This window comes from Sturnira hondurensis, unplaced genomic scaffold (genome assembly GCF_014824575.4).
Source record: "Sturnira hondurensis isolate 20B ecotype Veracruz unplaced genomic scaffold, ASM1482457v3 Scaffold0001872, whole genome shotgun sequence".
Taxonomy (NCBI): domain Eukaryota; kingdom Metazoa; phylum Chordata; class Mammalia; order Chiroptera; family Phyllostomidae; genus Sturnira; species Sturnira hondurensis.
This window is the reverse complement of record NW_028074503.1, coordinates 2,753,800-2,778,056: the sequence shown is the minus strand read 5'-3', so window position 1 is coordinate 2,778,056 and position 24,257 is coordinate 2,753,800.

The window sequence follows — 24,257 nt, the reverse complement described above, 5'->3', positions numbered from 1 at the left end:
AATTAATCTGGTGACTGCCCCAGTGATTCTTACGCTGGGAAGTTTGGGAGTCAGCGTCCTACAGCCAATCAGGTCTGACTGTATTATCTCAGCCTCTGCTGGGGAGGGGAAGCTGATGTGCTAGTCTTGAAGAACAGATGGGGAGCTGAAGGGAAAGGGGAGGCAGCAGAACAGTGTCTCCACTTTGGCTGCATTTTAGAATTGCCTAAGTAGAGCTTTACAAATCCTCAGAATTCTTGGAGGTAGGATCCAGACTCAGTCACTCCTGACACTCTCCAGGTGACCGCAGTGCATAGCTAGGCATGAGAACCACAGTACTGGGGGTTGGTGACTGAGCCAGTACTGGGGGTTGGTGACTGAGCCAGGCCAGAACTGACGTGTTCAGGAAAGGTTTGCTAAATCGAATGAGGAAGCAGAGGATTTATTTATATCTGAGGTAACTTCTTTATGCATGGGCTGGCCTCTCTTTAATACTGGCTTTCTATACATGTGTTTTGAAAATAATTTGTACTTTAAGATAAATGTTCCTTTTTTTCTTTTTGTTTTGTGATTGAAGCAATACTTGTTCTCCTTTTCCCCAGCCCTCTACCCAACACATCATTACTAACAAACACTGATGGGATAGTGCAATGTTGACTAATGGAATTAAATAAAACTTTAGGAAACCATGGAGAACAGGCTTGCTGTCAGTGAGCGTGTCCCTGGGCCATCTGAGTCCTTACTACTTGTGACCCAGCTGGCTTTCTGGAGCCATCAAACGAGGCAGTGCTTGGGGCTTTTAGAAAGGTGCAGATACTGACACAGGAAAGTGTCTACTGAATTGAATTTCACTTTCTAAAACCAATTTACCACAAAGCACAGAGAACCCATTTGGTGTACTGTGACATCTGATTGGTATGCTGAATTTCTTTTTATTTACTGATTTTTAGAGAGAGGAATGGGGGGAGGGTGAGGGAGGGGGGAAGAGAGAGAGAGAGAAACATTGATTTGTTCTACTTGTTTATTCATTTGTTGGTTGATTCTTGTATGTGCCCTGACCAGGGATCGAACCCACAACCTTGGCGTATCAGGGATGACGCTCTAACCAATTGAGCTGCCTGGCTAGGGCAGTATGCTGAATTTCATCCAAAGACAAGGAGCACACCCTAGTGAGATTTATACTTTTTTTCTTTAGTAATTTACTGCTTCCTGCTCCTGAAAGTCTAGTAAACCAAGTAACAATGGACTGGGGAGAGAAGGAATTGTTCTCATCTTTAAAATAAGAAACAACATGCTTTGGCATAAAGCAGCACCAACTTGCTACTGTAAACATCAGCAATCCTGCACAGACAGCTGCTCACTGACGCGCCCCCCCACCCAGGGAAATGTGCACACAGTTCAGACATACACACGGGGCCCAGGCAGCAACAATGGAAAATAGGACCTGAGGTCCTTTCCCAGGTTTTATCTTTAGCAGGCATCAATGTCGAATGTAGTAAGTCAGCTACTAAGTTCTCCCAGAAAGAGCCTGACTTCCTCTGTTTGTATGGAATTTCCTCCAAGTGTGTGACTGGAGAGACCCACGTTCACAAAGAACAACAGCATGGGACGGGATCTATGTCACCTGTCTTTCCTTGTCTGCTCTGCTCCTGGGGAATAATGGACTTCAAGCAATACGAAACAACACCAAACAACTTAAGAGAAGTAGCTTTTAATGCCCAAAGATTTTTAATGAAATAGTATACTGTATTATTAAAAAAGATGGGAAAAATATAGAAGCTTTACTGATGCCCTCACAGCTAAGTCAAACACTCTACCATGAAAGAGTTGTGTTGGAAATGGCCATGAACGTGATTTGAAGATACATAAATGCCATCATTGTTTGTGGAGACTGAGCACAGACATTTGGCTTTTGCTGACTGACAAAAAACCCCTAGAAAACAGCTTTCATAAGCTGTTTTCATAAACTAAAGGATATTGGCAGGAATAGGTTATTGACTCATCGATTCTCAGGTGTTAGAACTAGAAGATACTTTAAAAGTCTTCTGGTCATTGGTTCTAAACCTCAGGGTGTATCAGGATCTCAGGGGGCCTGATAAAGAGCAGATTGCTGGGCCCACTTCAGAGATTCTGATTCACTAGGTCTTGAATGAGGCCCGAGAATTTGCGTTTTTCACAAATTTTCAAGTGATGCTGCTGCTGCTGGTCTGGGAACCACAATTTGAGACCCTATGGTCTAGCTCCTTTTTTATTTTATTGTTGAGACAGCTGAGTACTGAAGAAGTTAAGATACACAAGACACTGGCCTCACTGTTAGGCCTTGTCCCTGTCCAGGGGTGAACTCCACTTGAGTACAAAGTATTGCCCTTTCTCAAGGACATTGTTTTAATAGCTGTCCCTTCTCCTGGCACTAACTCTCTATTTCTCTATGGTAGTCAGCAAACAAAGGTTCCACGGTAGTGTCAGTCTTAAAAAGACAGTTCCCTGGGCTCACATCCCATTCTAGTTGTGCTACAGAAATCTCCCCAGGGGGATTGTTTTAGCTCTGTTCTGTTTCTTATCCTTTCATTCTCTCTTGAAATTACTCTCACCAGGCTCTCATAGGATGATTTTATTGAAATAACTCTTCTCAAGGCACCAGAAACCTTATTGCCAAATATAATGATCAGTTTCTAGGTACGGCTTCACGTGTCTAACCAGCAGCATAGTTGGCTACTCTCTCCTTGAAACCCCCATGGGCTGGGGCACCTCTCAGTTCTCCTTCCTGCTCCCTAGTCACTCCCTCTCAGCCTTCTTTGGTGATTCTTTCTCCTTCCCTTTACCTCTGGTCATTGGAGTTCCCTAAAGCTTAGTCATTAGCACTTTTCTTTATCTACATGTGTTCTCCAGGTAGTCTCCTCCTAGAATATTGTCTATCCAGTCATAATTCACACATTTCTATCTCCAGTCTGGACCTCTTCTCCTAGACTGTGAACTCACAGACAGGTAGTTCTCACTTTGCACAGTGTTGTGGGGCCGTAAAAATGCGCAGGTGAGCTGGAACTATGCAAAGTGTTCATAATGATCAATGAGAAAAATACGCTTGTTCTGGCACCTTTAAAATTTAGTCCGAAGTTAAAAACTCTTACTGTCAGTTATAAATCTATAGTAAAATGAAAAATAAGAACTAACACTTAAGAACTAATATTTACATAGTTTACACTAATTTAAAGCATTAGGATCATTGAGAATGAGTGTTTTTACTACTTTGTAAAATACCAAGAGTTGAGTGAACTGTGCTTGCCTTCTTGTTGTGTAGCATGGGATGGAGGGGCATCTTTTTTGTGCCTTGGTGAATTGTCATTGTCCTTTCTAAGTCTGGATTAACCTCAGACATTTTAGCCTTTGTGCTTTCATTGTTGTGAAATACCCCTAAGAGTTTCTCCAATGTGAAGCTTTTTTGCCACTATCACCTCCTCTGGGACATCTTTACCTGTTACAACCACTTTCCCTCTTTGTGTTGATGAACTTGCCATCACCTGTGGCTGCACACGTGAAGTCTCTTGTATGGTGGCAAGGACATCCTCAGGTCTGCTATTTTTTCTATAACTTCGTGTATGTTTGACTCAAATTTCACTTTCAGCATTACCACTTTTTTCTTTGCTACACTCACTTTCATTTTTATTGGTCAATTACTTTCCCTTTTTTTTCGAGTATCCATTTTGGCAGAGTGTCATGTGGGTTTATCACTGGAATACAAGGAGGCAACACGGCGACACATTTTGCTGTCTGTGGGAACTGAATGAGAGACTAATCAAGACAGTAACCAGTCAGAGGCAGGCTCTGAAAGAAGTGATGTGATTGGTCACTGATCGTAAAGTGCATCTGTCACCTGTGGGCTGAGGAAGAAGTGAAGTTGTACTGTCTGTAGTTACTCACGGTTCATATACTGCGCTTAATTGGAATTTGTTAGAAGACTGGCGTCGTTCAATGAAATCATGGTAAACTGAAATCTGTGCATAATTTCGGAATTTGGCAGAGAAGAAAGAGGACCGCCTAAGTTCAACTGCCTACTTGACGACCTTGCTTGTTTAATAAATATCTTATACTTCACATGTCCTAAACTGAGCTTTAAATTTTCTCCAACTTCAAGTCTGCAATCCCCCTTGTCTTGTTAAATGACAACTCCCTTCTTGTAGTTGTTCAGGTAAAAAATGTGAGCATCATTTTTGACTCCTTATTTTCTTTTCTATTGCACATGTGATCTCTCATCTAACTTTTTCAACTCTGTGTTCAAAATATAATTAGAATCCTACCATTTCTCGGAGCCCCACTGGGCCTTCACATCTCTCACTCAGCTTCCTACCTGCCCTCCTCACTTATACCCCAGCACCACCACACAGCAATCAGGAGTATTCTTTAAAAATGCAAATTGATCATATGACTTAACTGCTCAACATCCTTCGATGGCTTCTTATGTCAATTAGTAAAAGCTGATCATTCTATAACGATCTTCAAGGCTGTATGTCATCCCTCCAAAGCTCCCTCTCTGACCTTCTCCTTTCACATTTGCCCTTCACTCGCTCTGCTCCTGCTGCACTGGCCTCCTCATTCCCTGAACAGGCCACACACAGTTTGCCTCAGGGTCTTGGCACTTGTTTCAAACATACTCGTCTAATATGTTTCTTCCTTGTATAGCCACAAGGCTCATTCCTCTCATTTCCTTCTTGCCTCCATGCAAATACCACATTTCATAACACATCATATACAAAATAATAATGCCCATCCTTCTACTCCTTACCTGGTGATCCTTTATTTCCTAATAACTATTTTTCTTCACTACAGCTCTCTTACCATCCAACATATTACATATTTATTTGTATATTTCCCTGCAACTGGATTGCAAATTCCACAAGGGTAGAGATTTGGTATGTTTTTAAAAACTTTATCCCCAGAGCTTAGAACAGTACCTGGATCACAGAAGGTCATCAACAAATATTTGTTGAAGGCCTGGATGGTGAATACTGCTGGTGTGTGGCAGTTCTAAAGAACCACATGAGTGGCTTCTACAAAAGCAGACCTTGTTTAGGGTGATAAGCAGGGCAGTGACCATAATGCTTTGTTGTGTTCTGGTTGGAGATGCACAACTGTCCTAGAAGAGTACAAATTTATTGAAAACTCTCTTATGGGAATTAGTTCTTACCTACAGAGCATGTACATCTTGTTTGGGAAGTTTTGGCGGTCTTTTGCCTTCAGATGTACTTTATTCAACAGATCTAAATATTGATTTTTTGTATAAATAAGAAGCAAAAGTATTCTTTATGATTTGGCTATTTTTTCATTTGTGTGTTTTTTGAATGATAAGAGAAATGAAACAAGGGAAAAAGAACCAGGCTAAACGAGGGAAAATGAAATGAGGCTAAAAACCTTAGTGCCAATCACATGTGTAAGAATGATGGTGCAAAGGACCGAAGAAAAGAATCAGTAAGAACCTAGAAACAGGGTGTGGGGACAGATTGATCTTCCTTTGGGGGTTTTATTCAACACTTTTTGTGCGGAAGTCCTCTTGGACCTCTCTTTTTCACTCCAGCCATTTCTAGGGTCACCAGCTGTGTGCAGGTGTGATTTGGCAACACCACACCTTAGCCTCACTGTGTATTTCTCACTTTCTGCCTCAGGGCTTATTTGCCTGCACTAAGTGCAATCCCTGTAGAAACCCATTTGGGCATTGGGCTTATAGGTGTGAGGGCAACCCTTGATTCATGGGGGATGGGATTCAGTAGATGAATATGTCTTTCATCTCCTGGGTGAACAGTTCTGAAATGCATTCTTCACAGTTCTCTTCGTGAGAGGGTCCTAAAAAGGGATCAAGCCTCAGTTGATCACAGTGGTGAGGAGCTTGATTCCTTGGCTTTCCCTCTTCCTTCTTATACTCTTCCCAGTCTCCCCCTCTGAGTCCTTAGGATCACATCTCAAAATAAAATCCCTGTACACCAGGTGTTATCTCAGGCTATGCTTTCTGGGGAAGACTAGGCTAAGACATAGGTCAAGAAGATGGCCTTTGTTGAACTCTTTTGTTTGAATTGTTGAAGGGAGCACAACTTTCTATAAACACACTTACCTCTGAGATGCTTCCTCTTTATTTGGAGATCCTAATAGCTTTCTTGGCCTGTAGAATAATGCTCTTTATTGATGGTCCATATCTTTATTGTAGAAATTGAAGATGTGTCGCACTCTGATCCTACCTAATTGAGCAACTCATAACTGGTCCTCTTACTTTTTCCAAGATGCCATTTACATCTGTGTGTGTTTTCCCCAAGGATTAACTTAAAATTAAGTCTTTTATCTTCTAAAACTTTCCAAACCACACAGCTTACAACAATTCTGCCTTCTGTACACCCTTGCTGCACTTTGTGTTTGGATCACCCATTTGGTCCTTGTGCCATGCTGCCTTAAATTATTATTTATCACTTTATTTATATGTTCTGTCTCAACTTTATTATAATCATCTGTGGGAATAGATTGTATCTTACAATCCAATATCTCCAGCAGTGCCTCACACAATGCCCTGAAAAATAAATGCTACTGATGCTGAGACTGACATTGTGATGTCACGATCTGAATCAGTGTTTATCAAAGTGTATCCACGGGGTATTAATAAGTATTATAAGAACAAAAGTGTTTTGTGTTTAATGAACTTGGGAAAGCCTGGAGGGCTTCTCTGAGTCTTTAAATCAGCCAGCCTGCATTACAAATGTTTAAGAGAAAAACAACATATGATTTCTCCAAACTTATTTGGCCATAGAAGTTTTTTTTTCATGAAATCTTACCTTAGGCTAGTATTGAAATACATGCTTAAACTATATCTAAATATGTGAGTTGTCTAGACTGCATACAAATCCTAGCTCTCTAGGGTAGAAGAGGGTATAGGAGATGGATGTAGGTCACAGATGGAAATACTATGTGGTATGAGGGTGAGACTTACATATGAGAGACAAAATGTTCACCACCTGGAAATCACTAATGAACATGCATCAAACTTTGTCAACTGTGCCAGTTGAGTATATATAAGAGCTGATGGGATGTATGGAAAAGGCATAACCAAATTTGGACAGGCAATCTGGTCTTTAGGAGACTCATGTGGCTATGGAGTTCTTTTGCAAATACAGGGCTCCTAGAAGCTTGCTTTGGGATGCCGGTATTAGATTCAGTTACAAGGACCATTGTTTCATATACCAATTATTTTCTGTTTGTTCTCAGCTCTGTCCTCACCCTTCTGTAAACTCCATTTCTCTGGCTCTTTTACTAACCCATTAAACCAAATTGGAAAGAATGGAGGGTAGAGGAATGGAAATCTCTCTGTGTGCGTCTCCTTTTCTTCCTCTGCTCCTGAGACTGCTTTTCCAGTTTCCAGCAGGGGCTGCATCTTTTCTGTTAATACCTGTTCTGCTGTCATTCCACCTTGAGGTATGGTAGCGGCTTCCTGATTTGGTTAATCTCTGGGTTGCTGCACCGCCCCTCTTTGCTTTACCAATGCTTCCATCGTTTGTGTAACAAATTCCCTATTTTAAATTTTCTTTGTTGAAACACCTGAAGTTGTTTCTATTTTCCTCACTGGACTCTGAGTGAAATACTACATATTTACATGTTGCATCTCTTCTTGACAGTGTGCTGTTCATGGCAATGCCTCATGTCCTCTTTCATCTTTCTGTAGTGCCAGACACATAGTAGGTATTCAATATATGTTAACTAAAAAAAATACTATGACTATTTCCTTTTACTCTAAATTTGCTTATATTCCTACAAAATTTTGGAATATCTATGTATTATTGTTTAAATGTACAGGAAAGAAAATTCTTCCCGTAAATGTTCTGAGCATGGGGAGAACCAGAAAGCTCTCTGGAGAACTGGAAAAATGGTTAAGGAAAGACAGAACTTTTCTCATTCTCAGGGCTTTAGAGAGAATGGTTTTATTAGGCCCACTGTCCTTGGGGAAGATTTTACTCTAATAGTCCTGTTTGTTTTACCTTCATAAAGCCATCACCTCCAAGCAGGCTGGAAAGAATAGACACCTCAAGAAATGAGAAGATATACTTATCTTTAAATTTCCAAGAGGATGGCAGTGCTTCATCTTAGGCATCTTGGTTGTCACTTCTTTGTAATGTTTTAGAATGGTACAATTTCAATTTCTGCTTAGCAAGCAGGGGCTCGATATTTAATAACCTTTTGTTTAGCAATGATGGGTATTTAGATGTACTAAGAGGTGAAAAAAATCAAGAAGTGGACCAGATGATCTTCCAAAATCCCTTAGGATTCATTTAGGCCATAGGTGGCAAACACAAGGCCCATGGGCTGAATCCGGCCGTCCGCCTTGTTTTATGTGGTCTGGCCCCTTATTTCTACCCAGTGGCAGTGCCAAGCTCCTTGCTTCTAGTTAAGGAGTAGTTACATTTATACAGTCCTAAAATTACATTTGTTTCTTTGAAGGTAACTGTGAAGCTGATGTGGCCCCTGGTGAAAATGAGTTTGACACCCCTGAATTTTAGACTATGAGAATTTCAGTTCTCTCCTACTAATTTATAGAACCTCTCACATGTCCTGGTCTATACTGCACTATAGATTTGTCCTTACTATGACTATTACTTGGAAGTCTGAGTCTCTGTATTAGACAGAGTTCTCCAGAGAACTCCCAAGTCTCTTCAGATATACAATGTATGTAGGGTGGGGCAAAAGTAGGTTCACAGTTGTAAGTATCCAAAACAGTTTATTCTTAATTATTTTATTTTTCATGCAAAGAACTGTAAAACAAGGTTTTTTCCTAAACTGTGTGTGTGTAGCTACACACACACACACACACACACATACCTCTCTCTGTCTCCATGTATATATCCAGAGATTTATTGTGAGGATATGAGAGGTTATGGATCCTGAGTTATGGATCCTGAGAAGTCCCACCATCTGCCACCTGCAAGCTGAAGGCCCAGGAAAGCTGGTAGTATAAGTTAGTCCAAATGCAAAGGCCTGAGAACCAGGGAAATTAATGGTGCAAGTTGGGTTATGTTTAATGTTTGCTGAGCTGTTGGTACCAGGAGCTTCAAACACTTCTTGCCTCCTTGTTTTTGTCTCCCCCGTTAACTTTGGGCTTCCCTAAGTATTCCTCCTTGGAGAGATTCTGCATCTTGGAGCCCTTTCAGCTCTTGGCCACTGCTATACTGAAGACCCACTGGTGGTAGTGGTGGGTGTAAAATGTGGGGGAAGGGAAGCGTTCTATAATATTATTATTAACCTCAGTCTTGTGGGCTGTGTCCTTGGTCTGTGATCTTTACAGTTGTATCTTAGCTATTTCTGCTTCCTTCTTACATGAAACAGGAAATCTGGGAGGAGGGTCTATGAAAATTAGGTATAGGGCAAAACTGTTCGTTTTGGGCTTTATTTTATATTGTCTATTCCTATAATCAGTGATGGGACCATAGGTGTTGGAAAGAGTGAGAAGGACTGAATTCTGAAGGATGGCTGGAGATGCTAGGATTTCCTCAAACAAAATTCTGGAGCAAGAACGTGGTAGTCAGGATGATCCATGGTGATGTTAGCTGGCTCATGTTTCTTCAGTGGGTCAAAGAAAGGAAAAGGGAAGCCTTGGACTGGGAGACAAATGCAGGGAAAACTGGTAAGTTATGGCAACTCTGACAATCCCAGTGCCCCTGATCACAGGGCGTAATACTTTAAGCAAGAAAAGAAAGATAAGCTGCCTATAACTCCATGTTGAGAAATGAGGGAATTGGGATCATTGTCAAGAGGGTTAAAGTCTGTTTGGCAACTTCTCTAGTTGAGAAATGAGGGAATTGGGATCATTGTCAAGAGGGTTAAAGTCTGTTTGGCAACTTCTCTAAATGGTAAAGGTGGGACTTTGGCCCCATCTCTTCTCCTTGCTCAACCACTGCTCATAAATTATGGTTCAAGTTTGTTAGTGAGTTCAGGGATGGGGTCCATGCCCTCATCATGTAACCTTGACCCAGTGCCCAAATGACTTCAATTTTCTCACTGTGAAAACAAATATAATTATTAATTGTCCACTGAACTAAAATATCAAAGCCTGGGAATTTCTGTTCTGCAGGAACAATGCTGGCACGGGAATTTCTGAAAAGGAAAGCCACATTCCACAACTACCTGTAAGTCTGTGGAAATGGAAATTAAAAACATAGGGAAAAAGGAAAGTGCCAATTCAAATGCAAAGGATGAATTAGGTGCCTCCTGAATAATTAGTGAAGTGCTATTAAAATTAGTGAGTTTCTGATAAGAATCAACATTCCTAGCTCACATAATCATCTGTTGCCATTTGGAATTCAGGAAGTGTTTACAGTGAGTGAATAAATGAAATGAATCAATAAATTGGAGTTAGTAGTAGCAGTTTTCTCTGATTAATCTAACTACACAGTCATCATTAGTTCTTGTTTCTTTGATGAAAGAAACTGACTTTCTTGTTTCTTCCTACCAACTCAACTCTAAGTTCCTTGAAGACTATATAATCGTATTTACTTCTTTATATTCCTTACCACACTTATTTCAGTATTAGAGCTGTTAATCAATGTATTATTCAGGGTTTTTCAGAGAAAGAACCAACAAGATACATGTATATACACAAGAGGATTTATTATAGGAATTGGCTCAAAGGATTATGGAGGCAGAGAAGCTCCATGATCTGCTCTCTGCGAGCTGGACTACAGGAAAGCTGGTGGGGTGATGCAGTCTGTTTCCAAAGACTCGAGGACCAGAAGCAATGATGTCCCAGGGCAGGAGAAGATGGATGTCCCAGGCCCAGCAGACAGTACAGTTGCCCTTCCTCCATCTTTTATCCTATTTAGACCATCAATGGATTGGGTGATGGTCCTTGCATTGGTGAGGGCATGGCATCTTTATTCAGTCTACGTGTTCAAATTCTAATCTCTTCTGGAAAGAGCCTCAGACACGTCTAGAAATAATGTTTTACCTAGCTATCTGGGCATCCATTAGTGAAGTCAAGTTGACACATAAATTAACCATTATAGGCCTCAATTAACAATATTTCAAAAAAAAACAAAACCACAACAAACAAAATCCCACTTGCTCTCTAATGATGAAAACTGATAGGGTGGAAAGCCTCCTGTGTATATTATGCCATTTCTCAGGCTCAAATGGCTTAAAATTTTTTTTGTAGGCTTAAAAAATCTCAAACTTCTTAGTAAGGAACTTAACCCTTAACTAACTAAATACAAGGTGAAAAAATAGCATCTTAAGTTTTTTTTTAAGTGGAGGATTAAGGCAGAGAAGGAGAGCTGACAGCGGCATTTGAAAAAACTCAAACTCCAATTCCCTTCCTCTGCTGAAAGGGCACCAAAGTCTAAGCCACATGCATACTCACTTTTCCTTCCTTTCACTTCATACTCCTCACCCCGCTTTTTTCTGACTCTTTGAAACCTTAAGTCTCTTCTTCTGTGTGCCTCTGTCCTTTTAAACTAGCATTTTTTTAGAGTCTGTTCCTTGGATTCCTCTGAAGGTGATCCCTCTTCACAACACAGTTTGGGAGCCACTGCCTTGGTTTTTCCGGTCCTCCTGTGTTCATTTCTTTCCCACCAGGCCTGGATTTTACTGGTAATCATAGTAATGTCCTTAATCCTTACCCGTTCATCCCTTGCGCTCAATCAGTCTTTCCCTCCAGGTGCATACCTCTTCTGGGGTTGGTGTTCTGCGGTCTGTCTTAGGAATACTATACAGAGAAAACTATGTGACCAGTCAGATTGACAATAACACAAACTCCAGCCAGGCCTTCCACATAACCCAGAAACCATACTTGTTCTTGGTCAGCTTGTTTTCTTTCTTCCCACAGCAGCTATTTTAAAATGTACCACTTTCTTTAGGAATTCTATCCCCTTCATTCTTCTCATTCTCAGCCAGCAATGTGTTCATGGTCTTTCCCTCTTCAAAGAGAAAATAGAGATCATCATCAGAAAGGCATTCTCTTCTGTCTCCCTTAAAGCTTGCCTGTCTCCCTTAAAACTCCCTTAGAACTTAAAACATGGCAGATCCTATCTCTTCTCATAGTCTCAAAGGAAGAGCCATCACCCTTATCTTAAGGTAAAATCCCTCCCAACCCCTCTCTGCCGGGTCTCATTCCCTCCTTCTTGTATCTTTCATTTTTCTCTTCTACTGGCTCTTTCTCTTCTAAATATAAAAATGTTTTTAAACCTAAGAAATAACTTCCCTCACTTTCACTATTTCAATCCTTCCTGTCACTGTTTCCTCCTATTTCAATTCCCTTTGATTCCTTCATTCACCATAATTTGGCTTCTTCCTCCAATGCAATTATTTTTAGTTTTATTTGAAAATTACAGAACAATCTCAAAAAGTAAAAGTCACCCATAATCTCAACGCTTAAAAAACATGAAGCAAGAAATGATTGTTTCCCTCCTTATTCATCTAATACCCTAGAAATGGATGGATTATATTAGAATATTAATGCTTTGTCCCACTATTTTACTCTGTTTTCACATCAATTATAGTCTCATTTGCTGTACAGAAATTCCTGTTTAGTATGTGGTTAATACTCTGTTTTCCCACTTATGACATCTGAGTTTCTTGTTTAGAAATATCTACATCTTAAGTGAAGTGCAATGAATTGAGGTATGCCTATACCTTCCTATGCTGTTGTGTACCACAATTATTTGTTAACACAGCTTTATGGTAGATTTAACATCTGGCAGGTTAATCCCTTCATCACTATTCTTGTTAAAAATTTTAGGAAATTGTATATTTATTTTTCTTGGTGAATTTCAGGTTTATTTATTTTATGTAGTTCCAACTGGTATTTCAGCATCATACCAAAAATATCATCTTTTGGAACTCTAAGTGATATTACATTAAATTTATGCATCAGTTTGGGTATGATAGACTTCTTGATACTATTAATTCTTTCCATCTTCACATCCCAGGACTGTAATGTTTTTCTTCACTTATTACATATTTTAAATAGGCCCTATCCTTATTGTTAAATTATTTCTAGGTTTTGTCATTGTTTTAAATATGTTGTAATACACTTCCCTTGCCATATTCTTTTTTGAACTGATCAGTACTACTACAGAAATAATTTTAAATATTTTATATATTTATCTTATATATAGCTAACTTACTAAATTCTTTAATTAGGATCAATAGCTTTTCAGTGGAGTTATTGTATTTTCCAGGCATGTGACGAAAACCTTTGCAAATTATTTTTGTCCTTTTCCTCAACATTTGTTGGTTTGTTTAATATATTTATCATGTCTAGAAACTATTCTTATTTTTCAGAGTGTTTTTTAAAGTTCAGGAATAGCTGTTCCAATATCTCATTATTTTGGGCATATTATGTAATCACATGTTTTTCTTTTTGAATGTAATAAATTGTACTACTATAGTTCTTAAAATTGGAAATATAAATATTTCAACACATTGTTAGTTTTGGCTTATTATTATATGGTTTTAGATTTTAATTTTTATTAATTATGGGCACTCTAGTTCTCTCTTTTGGAATGTCTTTATCAAGTTTTGGCATTCGTATTCTGATGGAATTATAAAACATATTGGGAAGGCTCTTGTCTTTTCCTCTGTACTTTGAAATAGGATGACTGCCATTGAATTTAGAGACCGCTTACCTGCAAACCTCCTGGATATGATGTCATTTTAGTGATAGGGCTTTAGTAAATATATTTTTAATTTTTATAGATGTTGGATTGTTTAGGCATGCTACTTATCCTTGAGTCAATTTGGGGAATTTATATTTTGACAGAACATCATCTGCTTCCTTCAGATTTTAAAGTTTATTGGCAGAATAACAGTGACAGATACTGTTTATCAGTAATTTGTGATCACAAGACATTTTATGAATAGAAAATCTTACCATACAGAAATGAGAGTAATTTTTAAAACTATAAATTGGATCATTTTGCTCACCTGCTAACTCTTCACTGATTTTTAAAATTGCACGTAAAATACAAACTCCAAGCCATGGCCTACTTAAGCTATGTAAATGCTTACTAATATATTTAGTATACTAATATATTCAGTATGTTGACTAAAATATTTAGTAAGCTATGCAAATACCTACTAATCTCTAACTTCCATACATATAAAGTGCTGTATTCCAGCCCTTGGTGACAGGTCAGATTTCCCTGGTTTTCCCAGGCTTTCCTGTGTCAACGGTATGCAGAAGTGGGCCATGGGGCCCTTTCAGGAAACCGAAGAGCAGATGCAAGTGACAGGGAAATGCTTCACTGGTGGTGGTGGTGATTTCCAGAAATCCACTGAGAGTTCAATATTCCCACACATAAGCACATTTGTAAAATCATACATCATAAAATTGCATTGTTTTCTTGTATCAGTATTTAACTTTTCATTTCGTTTCCCAATCAGACTGTGAGTCTCTCATATGTAGAGATTGTGTTACACAGTTTTGCTTTCTTCACAGTGCTCAGCATCAAGTCGCAGTGGAAAGAACTCTATATTGGAAGCCAGACAGCTCATGTTGAAAGGCAGTCACTATCAGCTAAGTGACTTTGGGCAAATTGGACTCCTTGAACCTCAGCTTCTTTAAATGGAAGGTAATTCTTATTCTATTAAGTTTTCATAAAGAACAAATGAGATAATATTTATAAAATATTTTGGCAAAGAATAAAATGTATAAATGTAACCTGCCATGATTATGTCCTTCATGAGTAATTACTGATTATTATTGGCGTGATTTAAACATTGCCTACACAATGAAAGCATGGTGTAGAATGCAGTACAAATTACAGTTTTTAGCCATGGGGCTCAAATTTTATTTTAAACATAGTGACCTCAGGGTCAGCTACAAAATGCCATTATTCTGCACCTTAGTCAGTAGGGGAAATCCCTGCACTCCTCCAGGGAGGAAAGAGGAGAAAATTTCTTTCCTTCTTGGGACATGGTTACGTTCTGGGGTTCTAAGCCTTCATCAGCTCCCCAGCAGGGTGGCTGGGTTACATCCTGGTGCTGTTCATTCACCTCTGAGTTATTTCTGAACACAGTCGTCACAGCAGCCAGCTCAACATTTCAGATCGTTACAACCGGGCAAGGTTTGCTGCAGTCACAAGGCCTCTGCCTAAAGAGGGGTCCAACAACAATATTTGGTCCTGATGTAATGAAGAAAAATTCCATCCTTTTCCAAGTTAAGCTTGAGAGTAGGAGTGAGGTGCCTATGAAGAGATAAGGAGAAATATAAAGAAAAAACTAACTGGGACAAAAATGGGTAGAAATTAATAATTTTATAGCGCTTATATGAAATAAAATGTCTTTCCCATAGATTTCCTCCACCTTCTACGGTTTGTCAAAGGCTGGCCCACCATCTCCTCCCCAATCCCCACTGACCCCCACACATCTGCTGATAATCCCCCTTTGTGATAATCGTGCCAGGCACGATTCAAAGTGCTTCGCGAATATTGATTTGGTTAATCCTCGACAATCCTATGAGGTGGTTATTTTATGTTTGTTTTACAGTTGAGTAAACGGAGGCACGCAGAGGTAAGTATGCAGTCACTGGGAGAATGAGGACGCAAATCCAGACTGTGTGTGTTTGCATCCATGCTTGTAACCCCTAGTCAGTGAAAAACATTGAAAATCAAGGCTGTCTGCAGATGGAAAAGCAGACAGATGCTGGCTCACCACAAATTCCATAGTTACAGACTGATTTTTATGTACTAATAATTCTTTTATTTCAAAGCAATGCAAAAACATTAAATTAATTGACCAGATTGAATGACTATCTGGAAAATATATTTTTTCAAGGACTATGAGGAAACAAGAAGCCACTTGCTCATATTTGATCCTCAGCAGAGTTGGAAGAACATGAGGCCCTCTGGGAAATAGGTAAAATTATTTGTGGATTTTCATGATTAGACTTGGGCTCTATGGAAACTTAGGAGAAGTTCTTTGACTGATCCGTGGGTGGGTGCTGTGGTCCATCAGTTCTCTGATCTTTTGTATGTAGGAGAAGCAGTCACAGAGAAGTTACTATCAAATGGAAAATAGGTTTCAGCTGATTCAGCTGGGGGTTCCCAGCAGCGTGGTAACCCTGCAAGAGCAGCCTGGCGTGAGAGTCTGGAATGGAACGGGCAGAGGCTGTGGTTTTTCCCAGTCGTATTTATTTCTCCTGGATGGCACTGCGGACTTGATCGGGGGCACTAAATCTGAATCTCACTTTGCTGCCAATGTTATCTGTGCTCAGTGCTGGATTCATGAGGCGGCAGAGCAGGTGACTGACTATTTGCCATGGACTGGATAGTACAGGGTCATTTTTTGCCTCCCCATGCCTCCCTCCTGGGCAATGTGGTATGACAGGAAGAGCGCCTTCTGGCTGTGGAGGAGATAGGCTTGTGCTGTGACCTTGGATCAGGTTTCTGACCTCATTGCACTAGTAAGAACTCTGATTACAAATAACCTACACCCAATTAAAAAAAGAAAAAAAAGACGGTACTGGAGAGATCAGAGTCAAACTGAGTCTGGCTCCAGAACTGCATTTCTTTATAGAATTGATTGCTCTGGTGTTTCATCTTCATTCAACTTTTTCACAAAGGGGGATTATCAGCAGATGTGTGGGGGTCAGTGGGGATTGGGGAGGAGATGGTGGGCCAGCCTTCGACAAACCGTAGAAGGTGGAGGAAATCTATGGGAAAGACATTTTATTTCATTAAGGTCAGTTATGAACTGAGTGACAATCATGGATGGCAACAGAGATCGAAATCTCTGACCCATTTTTAATCCATTTTGAGTTAAATTTTGTGTCAGTAATGAGGCTAGGTCAAGGGATTTTTTGTTTGTTTTTGCCTGTACATGTCCAATATTTGTTGATAAGGCTATTCTTTCTCCATCAATTGTTTTTGCACCTTTGTCAAAAATTAGTTGAAAACATTAAATTTATTTCTGGATTCTCTATTGTATTTCACTGATCTGTATGCTTACCCCTCTGCCTATGTCGTATAGCCTTGATTATTGTAGGTATACACTAAGTCTTAACATCGAAAAGACTAATTCCTCCCACTTCATTCTGTTTTCTTTTCAAAATTTTTTGGACTAGAATAGTTCTTTTGCTTTCCAATATAAATTTTAGAGTAAGCTCGCCTGTGTCTACAAAATACCTTGCTGGGGTTTTGATAGGGATTGTGTTATTTTGATAGGAATTTTGTCAGTTTGTGGGGAATCAACATCTTTATTATGTTGAGTCTCCCAATTTATGAACTAATTATCTTATTCTTCTTTGATTTCTTTCATTATATTTTGTAATTAAAGCACACAGAGACTGTGCAAGTTCTGTTACATTTATACCTAAGTATTTCATTTCTTTGGAGCAATTTTCAATGGCATTATGTTTTACAGTTTGATTTTAATGTTTCCTTGTTTTATAAGGAATGACAATTGATTTTATCTGTTGATCTCATAACCTGGTTAAACTTATTACATATAGGAGGTTTAAAATAAATTTTTATTGCAGTATAAAACATATGAGATCTAGCCTCTTAATAAAATTTTAAATACACATACAACACAGTATTATTTGCTATAAAATAGTTCTATTTTTAACTTTTTGAACAACTCCGTGCTATTTTCCATAGGAACTACACCGTTTTATATTTCTACCAACAGGGCACAAGGATTTCAATTCTTCTAACTCTGTCCAGGAGGTATTTGTTTGTTTGGGGTTTTTTTGTGTGTGTTTTTAAGATATCTTGGGATTTTTTTACATAGAAAATAATGTCCTCTGCAAAGAGGGGCAGTTCAATTACATTTTTAAAAAATTTTAAATACACTGAAAATTTGAAAGGTTATCACAGTGAAGGCTATACCCACAGCAATACCCCAAATTGTTGATATATGTTGAATGTGTGTAAACACACACACATATTGATTGGATATCACCTACAAATATTCATTATATATATTAATTACAGATATATTCTAATATGTGACTCTAATTCTATTCTCACACTTCAGGAAATTATAATTCCCTAATAGCTAACATCTAATCCATACTGAAATTTCCTCAAATTTCCCCCATGATGTCTTTTATTGTTATTTCTTTTAAAGTAGGTTCCATGGCACTTCTGGTCAAGAAGAATGTGTAGGTAGATATGCTGCATCTCCTCATGCAACCACAGAGAGAATTATAACTAAACATCAACACAAATAACATCCAAATGATTGGAAAATTGAACTATATGGGAGTCTAACTACCAAGGATTTAAAGAAGCACATTTACCCAGACAGGTAGGGGGGGTAGAGACGTACAGATGGACAGAGAAGTAAGGATACGCAGTGTAGTGTGCAGTGGTGGTGGCAGTGGCAGAAAGGGCACTCCCACATTCATGTGTGGTGGAGAAAAATCAGGAGGGACACCTTGAGAGTAAGCATTCCTAGCCCCAGGCCAGACTGCATAGCCCAGAGTGACAGCACCTGGAAAATAAATCCCCACAATTTCTGGCTGTAAAAACCAGTGGGGGTTGGGTTGGCAGAAAAAACTGCCAGATTTTTAGAAGACTCTACTTAAAGGGCCTGTATGGTCTTAGAATGTACACAAACCCACCCACTCTTGGGTTTAGCACCAGGGCAACAGTTGGAAGGGCACCAGTTGCACAGGGGAGGGGATGAAGTGACTAGAAACAGGGAAAGTGCTGGGCAAACTTCCAAAAGCCAGGCAGCATCACTGTCCCCTCTGTGAGCCCTTCCCGCACACAGAACCACAAAGTGGGTTGCCCTACCCTGCTGATTACCTAAAGCATTGCCCCACACAATTTGCAGGTGCCTTTTCTACAATAGGACATGCTACTAAGACAGGGAGTCAAAGTAGCTCTACCTAATGCATACACAGAAATACAGGGAGGCCAAATTGAGGAGACAAAAAAAAATATATATATATGGCCCTGCCCTGGCTGGTGTGGCTTAGTAGACTGAGTATGGTCTGTAAACCAAAGGGATGCCGCTTTAATTCCCAGTCAGTGCACATGTGTGGGTTGTGAACCAGATCTCTAGTAGGGAATGCTAGAGAGGCAAACACACACTGATGTTTCTGCCCCTCTCTTTCTCCTTCCCTTCCCCTCTTTCTAAAAATAAATAAATAAAATCTTTAAAAAATATGGCCCAAATGAAAGAACAGAACAAAACTCCAGATAAAGAACTAAACAAACTGGAGATAACCAATCTATCAGATGCACAGTTTGAAACAATGGTGATCAGGATGGTCAAAGAACTCATTGACTATGACAATAATGTAAAGGAAGAAATAAAGTTTACACTAAATGAAATAAAGAAAAATCTACATGGTACTGACAATGAAGGGGAGGAAACTGGGGTTCAAATCAACAATTTGGAACATAAGAAAAAACAGGCATTTGGCCAGAGCAGCAAGAAGAAATAAGAATTCAAAAACACAAGGATAGTATAAGAAACTTCTAGGACATCACCAAACATATCAACATCTGAATCATAGGGATACCAGAAGGAGGAGAGGAAGAGCAAGAAATTGAAAATTTATTTGAAAAAATAAATGGAAGGGACACCTTCCATAAATGGAAGAAAGCTCCCCTAATTTGGTGAAGGTAATGGACATACAAGTCCAGGAAGCACAGAAAGAGTGATTCTTAAACAAGTTGAACCCAAAGAGGGTCACATCAAGACACATCATAATTAAAATGACAAAGGTTAAAGATAAAGAAAGAATCTTAAAAGCAGCAAGAGGAAAGCAGAGAGTTACCTACAAAGGAGTACCCATATGACTATCAGCTGATTTCTCAAAAAAAAAAAAAAACCACAACAACTTTGCAGGCAAGAAGAGAGTGGCAAGAAGTATTCAAAATGATGAAAAGCAAGGACCTACAGCCTAGATTACTCTACCAAGCAAAACTATGATTTAGAATGGAAGGAGAGATATAGTGCTTCCCAGACAAGGTAAAGCTAAAAAAGTTCATCATCACTAAGCCATAATTACATGAAATGTTAAGGGCACTTATTTAAGAAAGAGAAGAAGATCAAAACTATGAACATTAAAATGGCAGCAAATTCACAACTATTAACAACTGAATCTAAAAAAAACAAACTAAATGAACAATCGGAACAGGAACAGAATCACAAAAATGGAAATCATATGGAGGGTTATCAGATGTGAAAGGGAAGGAAGAGAATAGGGGTAAAGAGGTACAGGGGTTAAGAAGCCTATTAGTAGGTACAAAATGGATGGGAGATGTAAAGTACACTACAGAAAGTGGAGAAGCTAAAAAACTGATATGCACAACCCATGGGCATGACCTAAAGTGGAGAATTGCTGGAGGGAAGGAGGGTACCTGGCAGAGCGGGGCAAAGGGGAAATTGGGACAACTGTGATAGCATAATTAGTAAAAATATTAAAAAATAAAGTAGGTTCCCATGAAGTTTCATGAATTGCATCCAGTTATTATGTCTTTTTAGTCATTTACTTTAGTATAGCCTCACTAACTTTTTTCTCTGTGACATTGAGTTTTTGAAGAAAAATTGTCTTATAAGACATTCTGGATTTGCCCTATTATTTGCTCAGGTTATTTTTGTTTATTTTTACCTTTGTTCCTTTATCTTCTTTATCTCCTATAAACTGAAAATCATTCTAAAGATTGATCAGCTTCAGGTTAAACATGTTTGGCAAGAGCACATCATAAGTGATGCTTTGTGCTGTGCATCATAACATCAGATTGTCTCATTGCTATTGAGGTTTAGCTTGATTTCTGGGTTAAGGTGGCACTGTAAAGTGCATATCTCTCTTTTCAATTAGCAAGTGGCCTGTACACATGACACACATATATATTGAATGCTCAGAAAGAAGTCAATTTCCCCCCCCAGAGATAGGCCCTCTGCTTCTCCAATAGGATTGTGTCTCTTTTAGGAACCTGTGAAGATGAATTTCCACCTTGGGGTGGAAATACAGCTTGCAAAAAGATCACTGAATTTTAAAGAATAGAAAATGTGTCTCTGGCTTACTAGGAGAGGATATTTAATAAATATTTTGCATAAGGCTGGCTCTATAATTCAGTTTAAATATATTAATTAAGGAATACTTTGAGAAAAGAGAGTGAGAAAACTCTGAACCTCAAGATGTGATCCCTAGAGCAGAAATCTCCCCTAGTTTTGCCCTATGGTGGTAGCAGAGAGTCATCTAAATAAGCTATAGCCAAGACCTAATAAGAGAGGGGTTTTTTGGGAGGCTATTCATTGAAAGAGCATGATTTTATATGAGATTTTTCTACAAGAGGGTTTGAAGAGCTTATGTTGCTTTGAAGAGGAAGAAAGCACTCCTTTTGTCCATTTCAAGTGTCAGGGTGCCCTATCTCTATGGATTTGTTTGGGACTGTTCTCAGCAGTGGGACAGTTCTTGAGAGCAGACTGGTGTGGTACTCTGGGCTAAAGTGGGGTTCACATCCTGGGACTTTCAGTTCTTATCTACCTCTCCAGGGTGCTGCTGGTCAGTTGACCACAGGTGACAGGCCATCCAGTGTACTGTCAACACCAGGTCCAAGGACACTTTGATGGGTATGCAGAGTAGGTGAATTGAGTAGGACAGGCTAGTTCCTTGGTTCAACATATCTCCCTCCTGGCAATGTGGTGTGATGGAAAAAGCACACCGTTGGCTTTAGAAGAGACAGATCTGTTCTTACTACTTACTAATAATATGATTTTGGGAGAATTATTGTTATTGTCATCATTATGACTACTGTTTTTTGCTTATTTTGGGTCAGTTATTATTTCATTTAATCTTCACACCATACATAGGAAATAGTTACTATGAATATCTCCATTTTTACAGATGAGGAAACTGAGTGACTGAGAAGTATGCATGTATATTTTATAGTTTAGGTGTGAGACATACCAGAAGTGGGACTAAGGGCCCTACTTAGCGGGGCCTCCTTCCACAGGCAGGGAGATCTCACAGGAACAGGGTGGAGGTACCCAGTCAGATGAGGAGGGTGTGAGGAGGCTGTTACCAACCTGCCAGAGGAGAGACACTGATCTCTTCCGTCTAATAGTGGTTCTGAGGGAGGAAAGTGACCACCAAGGAAACAGAAGGGCCCCCGAAGAAAAGAGACAGTCGTAAACACACTCCAGATGCAAAGAGCACTGATACCACCAGGCAATGCTGGTACTTGTCGAGTACAGTCTTTCTGCTCCTTCCCCAACAGCATAGTCTTTACTTTCTGCCTTGCTTCACTTTGGAGAGGGCAGAAACCACTGGTGGGCTGGCAGGGAGGACAAAGAGCAAAGGAAAACACTTAGAGTAGAGAAGATGGTGATTCTGTTCCTCTTTCCCATTGTAGGCTTCCTGCCTGAAGCAGCACACTCTGGGAATGAGAGAAGCATTAACTGTAAATGAAGACTAGGTTTTGATTTTGACTGTTATGTGGGACTGGATATTTAAATGATTGAAATGAGTTGGTTTTGTGGATGAAAGTGAAAATGAAACTTTTTTATATTCTTGTTATCTCAGAGGGGCTAGAACAGTAAACAGACCTACTCTAAATTCATCCAAGGAACAGAAGAGAAGCCACCTCCCAGAAAGTGTTTGAATGGGCAGTGGGAGAAAGTGGTAAAGCTGTTCCCTTTCTTGCTCTCTTTGCTGTCCCTCTCTTCAGCATGATGCAAATTCAAGCCACTGGTATATCTGAGGGATCTTTCTTCAATGTAAGTAGTACTCAGAATACCAAAGATTCAAAACAAATAAAAGTGAGTCTTTTTCTCTTTCCCTATATAAAACTATTCCCACCCAATTCAACTAAAGCAGTGTTTCCTATATATGTTTTATGTCTTTAGCAATGAAAACCAAAATTATTGATGGTGACAAGTATACCACTAGAAATGAACACAAGTCCCCTGTACCCTTAGAAAACCCAGTTGGTTGGGATGTTAGAGCATCTTTAGATGTGTCTCTAGGAGACTTGGGACAAAGATTTCTTGTCCCAAGAAACAACAAAGAATCTTGTTTCTTTGTTCTCAACTTCAGCCACCTTCTTTTAGTGGTAGTTGGATGACTACATGTTTTAGCACTCTGAGTCCTGCCCTCTGCCCCCACTTCACCTTTATCCTTGGGTACACCTGACTGTAAGAAAGTTCTTACCTAATTGAGTTAAATAAGTAATAGCCCCCTCCTCCCTCACCTCTGGCAGAAGAACCCTGGTTTGTTTTTTAATTATTTTATTGTTCAGTTACAGTTGTCTTCACTTTCTTTCCACTGCTCCCCCCACCCCATCCAAACCCACCTCCCTCTCTTGCTTCTACCCTCTTCCTTGGTTTTGTCCATGTGTTCTTTATAGTAGTTCCTGAAAACCCTTCTCCCCACTGGGTTTTCAGAATACAGAGGACTTTTGCTCTTCCTTTTCTTCTAGTTGTTCCTCTTGTGGTTTGAGAGAGAAGTTTTCATGCTTCTGGATATTTGGTTTTGCAGTTCTGAGAGTGGTCAGGGTGTCAGCTATCAGAGACAGCAATTTTCTCAGAGAGGGAGAAAAAGTATGTTCACACAGTTAAGAAAATACCCTCAAACAAACTCTGAGGAAACAGAGGTGCCTAGGTTTTACTGAGCTCTTCCACCCCACCCTATATAAGAGTATATAATATATGGTGAAAGGGGACACAGCACACTGTAAAATACATCATAATAGAAATCCAAGCATTAAAGAGACATTTTAGGTAAATGAATTCCCTATTTAGTTTAATCTTGAAAGTTTCTGTCTTTACAGGTTTTTGTATTCCTTGCTCTGGCTAGAAGGCCTTTAGATTTGTGTTTAGGATTCTGCATTGGGTTTGTTCCCAGCACATCATTTTTCTGAAAGTCCCAAGTATGGCATTACTTCACCCTATAGTCCCCACAAGGTCTGGGCAATGTTCTTGGAAACATTAGGATGATCTCACTAAGTTGGAAGAAGGGTTGCATAATAAAACAATGGTACTTCTCTTTCTCAGGCCACTGCACACTGCTAACACGTACTGCTTCTTGACCTTTTGGCTAAGATCCCATGGAGAACAACTGAAATATTAGCTTCCTGTCAGTTTTCTCACCCTTGAGGCTATAATTTCTGACAGCTGTAAGAGATCTTGTGCTTTTGGGGGCCCAAATGAGCCCCTCTGTGATAGCTGGATTTGTCCAAAAAGGCTGTATCATAGACTATCCAGTCCAATAATCCATATAACACTTGAGTCCTCACTGTGATGTTGGCTGATTTTTCCCTGGCTGGGGTTGTCCTGCCTGGGCTTGAGTACCACCAGTG